The sequence below is a fragment of the Pleurodeles waltl genome, unplaced genomic scaffold (assembly GCF_031143425.1).
Source record: "Pleurodeles waltl isolate 20211129_DDA unplaced genomic scaffold, aPleWal1.hap1.20221129 scaffold_282, whole genome shotgun sequence".
Classification (NCBI taxonomy): Eukaryota; Metazoa; Chordata; class Amphibia; order Caudata; family Salamandridae; genus Pleurodeles; species Pleurodeles waltl.
This window is the reverse complement of record NW_027149988.1, coordinates 38,764-55,090: the sequence shown is the minus strand read 5'-3', so window position 1 is coordinate 55,090 and position 16,327 is coordinate 38,764.

Below are 16,327 nucleotides of genomic sequence, written 5' to 3'. Positions count from 1 at the left end.
ACCCTCTACAAGGTCACATAGGTTTGGGGTCCATTCGTGGTTCGCATTCCACTTTTGGAGTATATGGTTTGTGTTGCCCCTATCCCTATGTTTCCCCATTGCATCCTATTGTAACTATACATTGTTTGCACTGTTTTCTAAGACTATACTGCATATTTTTGCTATTGTGTATGTATATCTTGTGTATATTTCCTATCCTCTCACTGAGGGTACACTCTAAGATACTTTGGCATATTGTCATAAAAGTAAAGTACCTTTATTTTTAGTATAACTGTGTATTGTGTTTTCTTATGATATTGTGCATATGACACTAAGTGGTACTGTAGTAGCTTCACACGTCTCCTAGTTCAGCCTAAGCTGCTCTGCTAAGCTACCATTATCTATCAGCCTAAGCTGCTAGACACCCTATACACTAATAAGGGATAACTGGGCCTGGTGCAAGGTGCAAGTACCCCTTGGTACTCACTACAAGCCAGTCCAGCCTCCTACACCTAGTATATGGTACTGAGGTACCCAGGGTATTGGGGTTCCAGGAGATCCGTATGGGCTGCAGAATTTATTTTGCCACCCATAGGGAGCTCTGACAATTCTTACACAGGCCTGCCAGTGCAGCCTGAGTGAAATAACGTCCATATTATTTCACAGCCATTTACCCCTGAACTTAAGTAACTTATAAGTCACCTATGTGTCTAACCTTCACCAAGTGAAGGTTGGGTGCAAAGTAACTTAGTGTGTGGGCACCCTGGCACTAGCCAATGTGCCCCCACATCGTTCAGGGCATATTCCCTGGACTTTGTGAGTGCAGGGACACCATTACACACTTGCACTGTACGTAGGTCACTACCTATGTACAGCGTCGCAATGGTAACTCCGAACATGGCCATGTAACATGTCTAAGATCATGGAATTGTCACCCGAGAATTCCATGATCCCCCGGGTCTCTAGCACAGAACCCGGGTACTGCCAAACTGCCTCTCCGGGGTCTCCACTGCAGCTGCTGCTGCTGCCAACCCCTCAGACAGGTTTCTGCCCTCCTGGGGTCCAGGCAGCCCTGGCCCAGGAAGGCAGAACAAAGGACTTCCTCTGAGAGAGGGTGTAACACCCTCTCCCTTTGGAAATAGGTGTGAAGGCTGGGGAGGAGTAGCCTCCCCCAGCCTCTGGAAATGTTTTGATGGGCACAGATGGTGCCCATCTCTGCATAAGCCAGTCTACACCGGTTCAGGGATCCCCCAGCCCTGCTCTGGCGCGAAACTGGACAAAGGAAAGGGGAGTGACCACTCCCCTGACTTGCACCTCCCAGGGGAGGTGCCCAGAGCTCCTCCTCTGTGTCCCAGACCTCTGCCGTCTTGGAAACAGAGGTGTGTGTGGCACACTGGACTGCTCTGAGTGGCCAGTGCCAGCAGGTGACGTCAGAGGCTCCTTCTGATAGGCTCTTACCTCTCTTGGTAGCCAATCCTCCTTCCTAGGTAGCCAAACCTCCTTTTCTTGCCATTTAGGGTCTCTACTTTGGGGATCTCACCAGATAACGAATGCAAGAGCACATCAGAGTTCCTCTGCATCTCCCTCTTCACCTTTTGCCAAAGGATTGACTGCTGACTGCTCAGGACGCTTGCAAAACCGCAACAAAGTAGCGAGACGACTACTAGCATCCCTGTATCTCTTCATCCTGCCGGCTTTCTCAACTGTTTCCAGGTGGTGCATGCTCTGGGGGTAGCTTGCCTCCTCCCTGCACCAGGAGCTCTAAAGAAAACTCCCGTGGGTCGACGGAATCTTCCCTCTGCAACCTCAGGCACCAAAAGACTGCATCACTGGTCCTCTGGGTCCCCTCTCAGCACGACAAGCGTGGCCCCTGGAACTCAGCAACTCTGTCCGAGTAACTCCCACAGTCCAGTGACTCTTCAGTCCAAGTTTGGTGGAGGTAAGTCCTTGTCTCCCCAAGCTAGACTGCATTGCTGGGTACTTCGTGATTTGCAGCTGCTCCTTCTCCTGTGCACTCTTCCAGGATTTCCTTCATGCACAGCCAAGCTTGGGTCTCCGACACTCCTTCCTGCAGTGCACAACCTTCTGAGTTGTCCTCCGACGTCGTGGGACTCCCTTTTTTGACTTTGGGTGGACTCCATTTCACTTTTCTTCCAAGTGCCTGTTCAGTTACTTCTGCGGGTGCTGCCTGCTTCTGTGAGGGCTCCCTGACTTGCTGGGCGCCCCCTCTGTCTCCTTCTCCAAGTGGCGATATCCTGGTCCCTCCTGGGCCACAGCAGCAGCCAAAAACTTCTACCTCGACCCTTGCAGCTAGCAAGGCTTGTTTGTGGTCTTTCTGCGTGCAAATACCTCTGCAAGCTTCATCGCGATGTGGGAAATCAGTCCTCCAAATGAGACGTTCCTAGTTCTCTTCGTTCTTGCAGAACTCCAAGCTTCTTCCAACAGGTGACAGCTTCCTTGCACCCTCAGCTGGCATTTCCTGGGCTCCTGCCCACTCTCGACACTGTCGTGACTATTGGACTTGGTCCCCTTGTCTTACAGGTACTCAGGTCCGGAAATCCACTGTTGTTGCATTGCTGGTGTTTGTTCTTCCTGCAAAATCCCCCTATCACAACTTCTGTGCTCTCTGGGGGTAGTAGGTGCAATTTACACCTACCTTTCAGGGTCTTGGGGTGGGCTATTTTTCTAACCCTCACTGTTTTCTTACAGTCCCAGCGACCCTCTACAAGCTCACATAGGTTTGGGGTCCATTTGTGGTTCGCATTCCACTTTTGGAGTATATGGTTTGGGTTGCCCCAACACCTATGTGCTCCTATTGCAATCTACTGTAATTTTACACTGCTTACATTACTTTTCTTGCTATTACCTGCATAATTTTGGTTTGTGTACATATATCTTGTGTATATATCTTATCCTCATACTGAGGGTACTCACTGAGATACTTTTGGCATATTGCCATAAAAATAAAGTACCTTTATTTTTAGTACTTCTGTGTATTGTGTTTTCTTATGATATTATGCATATGACACCAGTGGTATAGTAGGAGATTTACATGTCTCCTAGTTCAGCCTAAGCTGCTTTGCCATAGCTACCTTCTATCAGCCTAAGCTGCTAGAAACACCTCTTCTACACTGATAAGGGATAACTGGACTTGTCACAAGGTGTAAGTACCTCTGGTACCCAGTACAAGCCAGAACAGCCTCCTACAATGGGTCTGTGCATGATGCCTTTATCCTGAGGAATAGCAGCATCCCATGTATAATGGCTCAACTCCAGAGATACCGGGTGTGGCTAATAGGTGAGCCCATTGTCACGTAGGCTCTCATTATCCTAATGAGACTACTGGATTTTTGGGCGGCAGGATCGTTTGCAGTGTGGGGGACTAAGTCTGACCCACAGTGCAGGACCATTCTCACCTTAAATCCGGGTTATGCTCCGGCTAACTAGCAGTGCCCCATCTCTCCCAAAGGGAAGAGACAATTGGGCAGCTGAGCGCATGACATCTTAGTGCTTCCCAGGGAAGTCGTGGTCACTCAGGTCACAACCAGGTCTCTCGTACAAAGTGCGGTCTCATATATAAATGACAAAGGCAGTTTGAGTTTTAAAGATTGGTTTAATAAAACAACTGCATTTTAGATAACAAGGCGTGAGCCGCAATAACCAGAACCATACAACTCAGTAAGATGGAAATAGTAACAAGGAAAGTGAAACATAAAAATAAGGTTATCATAGTGTAACTAAATTATGTTCTCTCTAAGTTATATTTTGAGCACAGCATGTGAAGCTCTAAGCCTGCCTTTCTGGTTTCCCCAGGAGGACATCATCCCTCATACCTGAGCAAAGGCCTGTGATCTGGATCAGCATCTGCAACAAAGCAGTCAGCATCTAGTTGTGGGTTCCTGGTCGGAATCTCCCTCTTCCGTGTACCGGGACTAGAAAGTGTTTTTATAACTAACCCCCCGATGTTCCCTACGTAAGGATGTGTACTGTCTACGAACCATAAAGACTAAACTTCTACCACGTCTATCGGCAATGTACCAGACTGTATCCTTGACTGAAGCACAGAGTGAGCAAGAATGTATTGTTTGAGAACACAGTGCTGAAGTAAGCTAAACAGTGTAATAGAAGGAAATAAAACAAGACCGTGAAACTGGTTATTGTAAAATAACAGTGCAAGGCTAAATAAAATGCATCTAGGGCAAAGTGCACAGAGGCCTAATACATTAAGCTAACGCGCATAAAGCTACATTAAAAATGGCTACACGACACCCTCCCCTTGTCGGTAGAAAGTGGTTTAAGCCGAAGCTAAAAATGCCTTAAGCTAAAATATATTTAGAACCCTATCACATTTCAACAAGTTAAGTGTAAACCAAAGCACATTAATCCTCAATTTAAAAAATGAGCATGCGGCAAAAATGCTGAATTTGAAATCTCAATGTCAATTTAAAAGAAGTTCAATTTGAAAAAGTGGTCATGGAAAGCAGGAGAGTCATCGGGAACATCAACAGATCAGCATCAACCACTGGGGGCGCTGCTGCGAGAGACAGACGTCTAGTGCATGTTCAAAAGAGCACCAATGGCACCGAAACAGGGGCTGCACAATCCCAAACTGGTTTGAATGACAGAGACCAGTCACACCTCGAATGCTCCAGGAGTGTTGCTCCAAAGTGCTGCATCATGCGTTCACGACACAGCTGCTTTGATGGGAGTGCCCACATTCGTCCTTGTTGTGGTGGGACAGCCACTGCGGAAAAACAACAGGAACAGCAAAATGCCAGCTAATAAAGCCAAAGTTATCGGAAATCCCCCCAAAATGCTTCCGAAAATTGAATGAATAGCCGAAGGTATTAAACCGAATATGGAAGAGACGGTGTGAACGAAACTAACACCAACGGCTTTGAAAAAATGTGCTAATCCAGCCATGCTGGACGCATTAAATATACGTCCCACGAGTTCACCAAAGTGGCTCGGAAAGTTGGTATTTAACAGGGACTGTTTTCCGCTGATGACCTTGCCACCTGAAGTGCGTAGGTCTCGCGTGCTGATGTAAGGGCCACATGCTTCTGAAACGAATAAAGCCTTCAGTCTACTTAACTTGTCGAAATTCACCTTGGAAGTAGCAGTGTGAGGCCAAATATCTGCTACTTCCCTTAATTTAGTGGGGGGAAACAACACACTCCTGCAGCAAGTAACAACCTTAGTGGCCGAAACAACGTAAACTTTTCCGGCCCGCATGCCACTACAGTCTTCATTATTGAGGAGGAGGTAGCTGCTGTTTGAAAGCACCTGGAATATGCGTTTAATCAAGGGGACCGTAACTCCCTTCAGATAGTAAGCCAAGTTTGCAACTGAGGCATTACACGCCACATACAAGGACAGCTGCTCACAAATCATCGAATGGCTGACTGAAGTCTCGCATTCACTACTGCTAAGAAAGACTTCTTTCATACCATTGAGACATTTGTATAAGAAGGGAAGCTCCCACACCTCATGAATGTAACTATCTCCCAACTTCTCATATCTGCCTACCGGAACATGTTTCAGACAAGAAGTGAACTGTAATGTAGAAATAGGCAGATTAATAACCCCGTGTATTAACCACTCTGCAGAGGGAATCTCGGCCACGGTAAAAGGCAATCTTTCTAACTTTTCAATGTTGAGCATGACATAAGTCGCCTCCTTCTTAGCCATTAGTTGTTGTTGTCGCATTAAATTAAAGGGAAAGAATATTTCCCTGGCACTGATGTGCTGCCACGGAACGCGACCTGCCTTCAGTGTTTGAAGTGTCCAACCCAACTGCATAATGGACCTGGTCTGACTTTGTCCATGATATAAAGAAGACATATCAGATAGTATAATGTCTATAGCAGAAGAAACAATGTTTTTAATTGTATATATCCGGTTGGTAAAGTGTGAATTCCATTATCCACAACAGCTAATGCCTCTTTCAGATTTTCCAGATCTATCTGCCTTAACCGGGCTGCAGCCTCTTGTTGGGAAAGTTTCCATATTTCATTGTATACTTCATACAAGAAACGCTTCCTACGTGGTGTCTTCGGGCCTGACAGAAAATCCTGTAAGTCAGTGTTATTAGACAGGAGAGTGAGATGTGTCTTAACTGCATCTAGAGAGGATGATTTTAACCATTGTTGGCACAATTTTCCCACACTATGGGCCTGATTACAACTTTGGAGGACGGTGTTAATCCGCCCCAAATGTGACGGATATGCCACCTACCGTATTACAAGTCCATTATATCCTATGGAACTTGTAATACAGTAGGTGGTATATCCGTCACATTTGGGACGGATTAACACCGTCCTACAAAGTTGTAATCAGGCCCTATATGTAGTAATTATTTCAGCATGTTCTGGTGATATATACCGAGGGTTTGACCTACTCATCTGGAAACCCCTGAGGAGGTGACAAAACATTGATGACACCCATTGGTGTCTATGGGCCACAATAACCACCCGCCTGGACGTATAAATGAAGAGTTAATTGTACCATTCTGGACCCATTCTGTAAGTTCACTAAAAGTGGCATTGACGTATTTCTGCCAGTTATTTAATTTTGCAGGGACAGGTATACTAGGCATGTTCAGTTCTCTGATTGTGGCTAAGCCCAAACAGCTAGTCTGTTGTACTGTTTCATTTAAAAAAAGTATTTGGACGGGAATGAGACATGCTCTAAACAATGATTCTCTACTCCTAGTTTGCCAATGTTTTGTTCCCCAAACACTTTTCAAATCAATATTTTTTGACCAATATTCATAACCTTCAATTGAAAGTCGGGAAACAAAGGAATCCAAATATATGAATTTCATATTAGTCAACAACATTTGTTTATCTTTAGACGGAGTTAACCTAAAATAATATGACTTAGCATTCATTTGATGATGCCCAGTAAAATACGTAAATTTATCAAATTAAGTTTTGGAACTCCCTTGTGGGGGAGTTGGGCAATGTTCCCATTGTGTATAGTCAAATATTGATTTTGGACTACTTGCTTTGTGGATGAAATGGTGCCCATAATAATTATAGCAAAACGTGTCACCATATCTGTCTTTAAACTGGTAAACATCTTCCTTTTCATAAACAGTATGATATTGCAATTCTGTCATCATTGAACCCACTGTCTTCACATCCCAATCATCAGATACAATGCCTGGTATTACTATATCATTCATAGATAACTTTAGGACATACGGTATTTGAATTATCTCAGTGGGACCGTATATATCAAACATCACTTTATCCCACACAATCCCATCCGGATTGGTACTGCAGAAATGTTCACAAAAGACAAGTCTCTTCAGACCCTATGTGATGAAAAATGTGGTTTCAACACCTCCTCCACCTGTTCAACCGCTGATCTCTCAGGAAGAAAATGACCATGTATCAACAGAAAAAAAGGTAATTACAAACCCAATTCAAAGAAAAAATGCTAGCATAGTCAAAAAGAGCAACAGATAATTCCATGGAAAAACAAAATACGTATCTTGAAGCCAACACATCAGCTTACGTGGACCTGACAGGTCAGTAGTCGATGAGGCAAACGAGTCCGATAGACCATCGTTGTTGTTGGTCAAGTAACCAGAGGCAGTTCGTGTAAAAGGCATCGACGTATTCAATGGAGAAGTTGGTGTTTCTCGCGGTGGCACACTGTAGATAGCACCAACCGTCACGTCAGTAGTCATGATGACTTGATCGAAGGTGTCTACATTATTTGTTGTCAGTGGAACTAATGCGAGATCATCATCCACCCTCCCCAAGCTCAGAGAGGCAACAGTGTTGGTATAGATAACTTGAAGCGGAAAATCTTCCCCAGTAGTGAGAGGGATTCGGGTCCGAATGGAATGCCGCAACTGCATATGTACCGACAAAGACTCACAAATCTTTAATAACAGTCCGAGCGTCAGCCGAGCGCTGTGACCACACCCACACAAATCTGGAGCAAGATTCAACAGCGACTAGTATATATTTATATGCACTATCTGGTGTTTATGGACCACAATGATCCAAGTACACACATTGTAATGGTCTGTTGGATATTAAGAGGGTTGTCTGAGGCGGGCGCTTAGCTGTTGAAACTTTAATTTGTTGACAGATGTCACATCAAAGGACATACTGCTTAGCCTCTTTATAGAGACCAGGCCACCAGTAACGGGCCTGTAATAGCGAAATTGTAGCGGCCATGCCAGCATGTGCAGATGCCACTCCCTCATGCGCTGCTTTAATCAATTGAGGTCTTACAGCTTTATTTGGGATGTCGCGTACGCCTACGCTAGGAATTTTAACTTCAGCGTTCAGCATACTTCCCATGAAGTATTGGTATTTATTAGGAAATCCTTTAGGATAAGGCGTGCCATCAACCGTAGCTTTTATGGCAGCCATAATCTCTGTGTCTGGTTTGGAACTAGAACAAGTCACTGCAGCTCCAGTGGCAACTGCCCCTGCCGAATTTGCGGCTTCATCAGCCAAATTATTTCCAGCAACATGTATTCCAACACGCTGGTGTCCAGTGTATGTACAACATGGACTTTTGGTAGCGTCTCTTTCAAGTCTGCTACCTTCCCCCACAGTAGTCTGTGTTTTATGGTGTTGCCTTTTGAATCTGTGAACCCATTCAAGCGCCAGTAATGTAGATATTCATTAAAAGACTGGACGCAATAATACGAATCACAAAAAAACAGTCTGAACTGCGTCGGATCTGTATGTTCTAGTGCCAGCAGTAGAGCTTTTAGCTCAGCTAATTGTGCTGTAAAATCCACTAAGGTCTATGTATGTTGGGGGCAGAATTCTCCCCCTCCATATAGCCGCTCACTACATCACATGCAGCCGAATATTGGTGTTTCGTCCCAATCGACGGTTGCGCAGAGCCATCGGTATACATGACTATTTGATATTGATCAATAGGCAACGTGTCAGCGGGGACTGGATATTCAACTTCATATTGCAGAAATTCCTGAGTTTGTAACTTTGGGGCAAAAATTTAGGAGGTCATTCCAACCCTGGCGGTCGGTGTCAAAGCGGCGGCTAAACCGCCAACAGGCTGGCGGTAAAAAAAATGGAATTCTGACCCTGGCGGAAACCGCCAACAGAGACCGCCACATTAACACACCGCCCGCCACGGCGGGACAAACAAACAGCGCGACGGTCACCGCCAACAGACAGGCGGGAGACAATGTACCGCCCACCCTATCACAACCTACCAATCTGCCACCTTTTCCGGGGCGGTAGCCCCGCCGATAAAAACACGGCGGAAACAGCCATTTCGTACGGAAAACGCTCACCTCCATACACCCCACGAGGAATCTGGACAGCATGGAACCCGAACTCCACATCCTCCCAGCGATAGACTTCCTGCTCCTCTACAAGGAGCACGAACGCCGGCGCAGAAGACAACGGTGAGTACTGCACCTACGACACAGGGGAGGGGGGAGGGAAAAAATTACGTGGACACACATACGCGACACACCCACCCTCATCCACTACAACACACACATCAATGCATAGCAATACATCACAGTTACCCCCCCCCAAACCCCTGGAAGAATGCAAAGACAAAAGGAAATGATTCTAAACATTGGAATAAATTGTATTACTGGCAGAAAAATATATAACACATCAAAAAATCTAATATCCATAAATGTACAAGTCCGAGCATTGTAGCAGGCATTGTCCGTGGACCACTGGGCCCAAATCACATGGGCAAAGCCCACACAGGATACCTGACTCCAACGGAGAGAACACTGCAGGGGCATCAGATAGCAAAACTACAGGTACCTCAGGGGGAAGGGAAGGGGGGGGCACCTCAGCCAGATGAGTCCACGACGCCAGATCCACGAGGGGCCTCCATGGCCACTGTGCCATCCTGGGGAGTGCAAAGCCACAGTCTCACAAGTCTCTACAGTGGGTGGGTTGCCCACTGTTCCATCCTGGGGAGTGCCAAGCCACAGTCTCTCAAGTCTCTACAGTGGGTGGGTTGCCCACTGTTCCATCCTGGGGAGTGCAAAGCCACAGTCTCACAAGTCTATACAGTGGGTGGGCTGCCCACTGTTCCATCCTGGGGAGTGCAAAGTCACAGTTTCACAAGTGGATAACAGTCTCCACTGGTTCTGGAGGGGGACTGGTGCCCAGAGTGCTCCGTGCAGCCCTGCCCGACACAGATGCAGGCCTACCCCTGCCGCTAATGGGCCAGTGGTGCTTGAGACGGCGGTGCCCAGTTCAGCGGTGCTTGAGATGAAGGGCCCAGTTCAGCGGTGCTTGAGATGAAGGGCCCAGGTCAGCGGTGCTTGAGACGGCGGTGCCCAGTTCAGCGGTGCTTGAGATGAAGGGCCCAAGTCAGCGGTGCTTGAGACGGCGGTGCCCAGTTCAGCGGTGCTTGAGACGGCGGTGCCCTGTTCAGCGGTGCTTGAGACGGCGGTGCCCTGTTCAGCGGTGCTTGAGACGGCGGTGCCCAGTTCAGCGGTGCTTGAGACGCCGGTGCCCAGTTCAGCGGTGCTTGAGATGAAGGGCCCAGTTCAGCGGTGCTTGAGATGAAGGGCCCAGTTCAGCGGATCCGGCCATGGCGTGGAGGTCATTTGCCACCTGTCCTGTGGCTTGCGGGGCCTTCCTGCCCATCTGTTGTGTGGCTGGCGGGGCCCTCCTGGGCTGCAGTACCGGGCCTGTTGGTGTCCTCCTGCCCACCTGGGATGGGGCTGGCGGGGCCCTCCTGGCCAGCTGGGCTGATGGCGGTCTTGTCGGGCATGCTGCCCTTCCCAGCCTTCCCTGTTCGCCTGTGGCCCTTCACCACCTTGGACGGTGTGCCAGCTGGCTCCACACTTCCTGCCGGAGACATGGTAGGGGTTTTAGTGCCTGGTGTTTTCACGCTCTCGCGCCGGCTACTGCCTATCTTCAGATGCTTCTCCGGGGGTGGGCTGCCCGTGCCTTGGCTCCGTACTGAACTGGCTGCCCTTGAGGGTGGGGGACTCCACAGTCCATGGCAGACTGTCATGACAGGGCCCGGTTTTGTGGTGGCTGAGGTGCTGACTGTAGTCCTATGACATAGACGGGGTGGGGGAGTTGTTGGGAAGAGGTTAAGTTTGGACAGGAAAAGCTTTTTAGGAGCAGTGGGACGGGTAGGTGTAGTGGGTATGTGAGTAGAGGAAGAGGTTGTGGTTGTAGGAGTTTTAAGTCTGGTGTCTTTGGGTGCAGGTGCTTGGGCTGGAGGCTGTCGTGAGGTGGATGGCTGTTGGGTGGGTGGCTGCCTGCGTTTGTGTATCTTGGAAGAGGGGGTCACAGACACACTGGGAGAGGACACAGGGGACGTGTAAATGGTAGTGGGGGTGGTGACTGCACGTGTGTGTGTGTGCTGGTAATGGACGTAGTGGCTGAAGATGTTGTGCATGCAGGTGTGAGTGGAGACATCACAGGGAGGGAGGAGGGAGACGAGGAGGAGGGGGACACAGTGGAGGCAGTGGGTGTTGGTATGTCTGTATGTGGATGTTGCTTGTGTGAATGTTTGTGTGATGTGTGGTGCTTATGTCTGGCTGAGCTTCCCTTGGGTGTTGAGGTGTGTGCAGGCTGGTGTGATGGTGTGTCTGGGATAGGCAGAGGTACAGGTGATAGGGTATGGGTGGAGGAAGTTGGAGGGGGGAGGCTAGTGACAGGGACAATGGCTGCCATCAGTGCTGAGGCCAGAGTGTTGAACGATCGCTGAAGGGCAGCCTGACCAGAATGAATGCCCTCCAGGTATGCATTACTCTGGTGTACCTCTCTTTCGACACCCTGGATGGCATTCAAAATGGTAGACTGCCCAACAATGAGCATCCTCAGGAGGTCAATGACCTCCTCACTGAGGGCAGCAGGGGTGACTGGGGCAGGGCCTGAGGTGCCTTGGGCGAAGGAGATGCCCACCTTCCTGGGTGAGTGGGCATGGGGCAAACGCTGAGGGGCTGCTGGGAGGGCAGTGCTGGTGCGCTGGGTGGCGGCTGTACCTGTTTTTGCGGGGGTCACAGATGTTGCCGCCCCCACAAGGGAGCTCCCTTCAGAGGACGAGTCCGTGTCACTGATATCTGCACGAGTCCCCGCTGTGGAGCTCCCCTCGCCCTCCGTCCCACTGGTGAATTCTGAGTCCGTTGCATGGCCCTCCATGGCCATGTGGGATGCAGCTCCCTCGTGCTCCGATGCCACTTCTCCTCCGCCTGAAGATGCTGCTAATGCACACATGAACAGGAAGACCACAAAAAGGGGGGGGGGGGGAAATAAAGACATGTTGAGTGCATGCATTGGCGACACCGTTGGCGGACAGGACAGACACAGAAGCCCCCTGCACTACACCGCTCACTTGGGGTCCACTACTCAATCCGTGGGACATGGCCTACAAGCCTATGGACGACATCTGCACACATAGATGACACAGGGCCATGAATAGCTGTACTTGGCACCCTACAGAGGTGGGGGGCGGGGGCACAGGGCCATGCCTTACGGAGGGGCCTAGCCTACAGAAATCACCCTGGCCTAGGGATACCCACAGCCCTCCTCCCCCACCCAGACACCTCCACTGCATGCAAAGTCACCTGGATGAGAGTGTACTTACCCCCTTGTGTCTACTGTGATGTCCTCACGCGCCCATCCAAATCGAGGTAGGCCACTGCCAGGATCCGGGACATCAGGGGGGTCAAAGTCCGACTGGCACCCCTCCCACATTGGGAGGCCATCCCCAGCTGAGCCTCCGCCGTCTTCCTGCTCCAGCGTCGGATGTCCTCCCATCTCTTCCGGCAGTGGGTGCCCATCTGTGGTGGACCCCCAGGGTCCGGACGTCCTTGGCGATGGCACGCCAAATATCGATCTTCTGGTGGGCGCTGACCTATGTGACATGTACAGGGGGAGAAAAATAGTCATCACCTACTGCATGCTCAATGTGAGTGGCCCCCCATCCCTACCCTTGGCTCTTACCTTCATTCGACAATTCATATCCCAGGAATATGATGCTGAGGAAGGCAATTTTTGATTTTTTAAAGTTAAATTTGTAGCCGACTTCGGCAAACCCTACAACAATGCGGGGCGACCCGTCTTAAATGTTGTAGCAACTCGTCATCCGTGAGATATATATCATCCACATATGACAACGCTTCAGGGTCCAACTTGTGTAAAATTTCAGTCACACAAGCTGCAAACAGTCCTGGGTTGTTCTTATACCCCTGAGGCAAACAACAGATTTTTTTCTGGGAGCCTAACACGCTAAAGCTTGTTAAATCCCTGCTTTCCGGTGCAATATTTTGGCAGAAGAATCCATTAGAGATATCCAAAGTAGTTTTATATTTTTTCCGGACTATGTTGCTCATCAGTGCAGCGCTATGTGAATTCTATATAGCATATGTACGTGTATGTCCGTTCAAATGTCTGTAGTCTAAGACCATTCTATATGAATGGTCCGGCTTAGCTACAGGGAACAAGGGATTATTCATCGGTGAGACACAGGGTTCAACCACTCCCTGGTATTCTAATTGTGCAAGTATTTCTCTCACCTGTGCCCTTGCTTCATGTTTTATGGGATACTGCGGTTGTGGCTTACGTTCACCTTTAATCGGAATTACATGATATGGAGAATCCCTGTCCCACCCTACGTGATTTCTATATAAGGCAGGTGCTTGTGCTAGAGCCCATTTGATGCAATAGGACTCTGCGAGTTCCCCTGGAACAAGGGGCGAGAAGGAAGGTCTAATAACCTCCTCCCTAACTGGGCAGGTGTGGACAAAATAAGGCGGCCAATCTTGTTCGGCCAGCAAAATGTCATATTTCTTAACTACACGATCCCAAAAGATTGCATGTATAGTGCGCTCAATGTCTCCTTCCAATTGTAACGTCACCGTATACACCCTATCGGTTTCAGAGATACGCATATCTGCTATTTCAACTTGTATGAAGTCATCAGTTGCTTTCAACTCCAGATGCTCTAGAAGATTCCGGCGAACTATTGTGACCTTTGCTGCGCTGTCTAGCAGTGCTAGTGCCCATGTCTTTTTCTTCAAGAGAACTCTCTTCCTGAGTGGCATGTCTAACTGAGACTGCCGCCACCTTTTTCTTTTTCAACTGCTGTTTTTGATGTACTGGTTTCTCTTCCTTCTTGACAGAAACCTCCATAGAGCGTTGTGAGTCCTGTCTCGGTTTCACGTACTCTGTTCTCCGCTCTGACCGACCCACCTCACTCATTTCTCTTTTCCGTTGAGTCCTGAAGGGAACGAGATTGGCGTGTATCAGTATATTGATATCTATCAGGCGTTTTTATATTATCTCTATTTCTGAGATTATACCTATTCTGCGGGGTCTCCGTACGTGGAGATTCTCCCCGTTCTTTTTTAGGTGTTTGTTGTTTTTTCTCCCAGTGCTTCTTATTACCCTCAGGTTGCTGTTTTGCATTTTCTTCACTAATTTTCCCCTGAAATTGAGGTTTTTGTGGTCTAACCCCTAGGTTATCTTGACCAATACTGGAATACATTTCCGCTATTATTTTAGGCAGTTCCCGCTCCTGATCTTGTTGCAGGACGTCACGAAGACGCATGCGCACCGCAAGTGCAACTGCTTCCCCTTTAAGATTACTGAGGATTATTAAAGAAACCGTGGCAAAGCTGCCCATCAGTTGCATTCCCAAATCTAAGGCCGGGGCTGCCCCGTATTCATCCTGAATTTGTTTAAGCACTTCCGGTAGGTTGGCCAATGTCGGTGTACCGTGTGCGTTGTATAGAGCGCAGCAAACACCGTGCCCCATGTACTACAATGTTCCACCTTGGGAACCATCTCAAAGGGTAAACACATAGTTAGTATTCTTTGTTTGTCCTGAGGTCCCATATGGGGAAATACCACCTCCAGCGTATTAATTTTCTGTGCCAGCCAAAATGGAGTCTCCTCCCGTTTTGCTGGGACTTTACCCATAATAGAGTGTACAGTCACCGGGTTTATACCTGGTGCTACTGCGTGTGGTTGTGCTGAAGCAGCACGCGCTGGGTTTGTATTTAGTGTCTGCATCACAAATTGTACTAAACGTCTATATGTAGCCGTTAGGTCTGTATACAAACGTCGAACTTCAGCCACCGCCATATTTGCTACCGCAGGATTTGGTGTATATGTGGCCAGTAAAGGCCAGGTAGGACCATCATTGCTAAGTGGACCTAACCTTTCTGTTAATATGGTATGGGGTAGGGTGCCATCAAGCCAATTATTATGTTCTTGATAAGATAGAGGTATCTCCAAGTATGCGTACGCCCTGTACTGCCCAGGCGCGTTCGCAACTGTATATGTGTGGAATGTATTTGTGTTTCCATCAACTGCTGGAAATGTGACCCAAGCGTAAAAAAGTTCTGCTCTATAGGCTGCGTGGGTGGCCACCACAAACGTGACTGGACCACCCTGGATCGTAAGACCATTCGCTAGCAAATGTGCTGTGAGCGGTTGTCTCATATTAAGAGCTATTTCTATTACCTGGTGATTCGCCATTTGAAAAACAGTGAGAGTTCAGAGAAGGCACACCAAGACAGGGTTTCTCCTTTTAAGGTTCAAGCTTGAACAACCATCCACTGTAAATAGGATTACCTATACTGCGGTGGTGGAAATCCTCAGTGCCACGGACGCCTCCGCAAAAGGAACTGATGGATCATTATATGCTATGAGACCGAGAGAAAGTGGTGGACCCGAAAATTAGAGCCAGACGAAACATTGGCGGCGCCATGTCATGTATGCTCCCATTATCCTAATGAGACTACTGGATTTTTGGGCGGCAGGATCGTTTGCAGTGTGGGGGACTAAGTCTGACCCACAGTGAAGGACCCTTCACACCTCAAATCCGGGTTATGCTCCGGCTAACTAGCAGTGCCTCATCTCTCCCAAAGGGAAGAGACAATTGGGCAGCCGAGCGCATGATATCTTAGTGCTTCCCAGGGAAGTCGTGGTCACTCATGTCACAACCAGTTCTCTCGTACAAATTCCAGTCTCATATGTAAATGACAAAGGCAGTTTGAGTTTTAAAGATTGGTTTAATAAAACGACTGCATTTTAGATAACAAGGCGTGAGTCGCAGTAACCAGAACCATACAACACAGTAAGATGGAAATAGTAACGAGGAGAGTGAAACATAAAAATAAGGCTATCATATTGTAACAAAATTATGTTCTCTCTAGGTTATATTTTGAGCACAGCATGTGAAGCTCTAAGCCTGCCTTTCTGGTTTCCCCAGGAGGACATCAACCCTCATACCTGAGCAAAGGCCTGTGATCTGGATCAGCATCTGCAACAGGGCAGTCAGCATCTAGTTGTGGCTTCCTGGTCAGAATCTCCCTCTTCCGTGTACCGGGACTAGAACGTGTTTT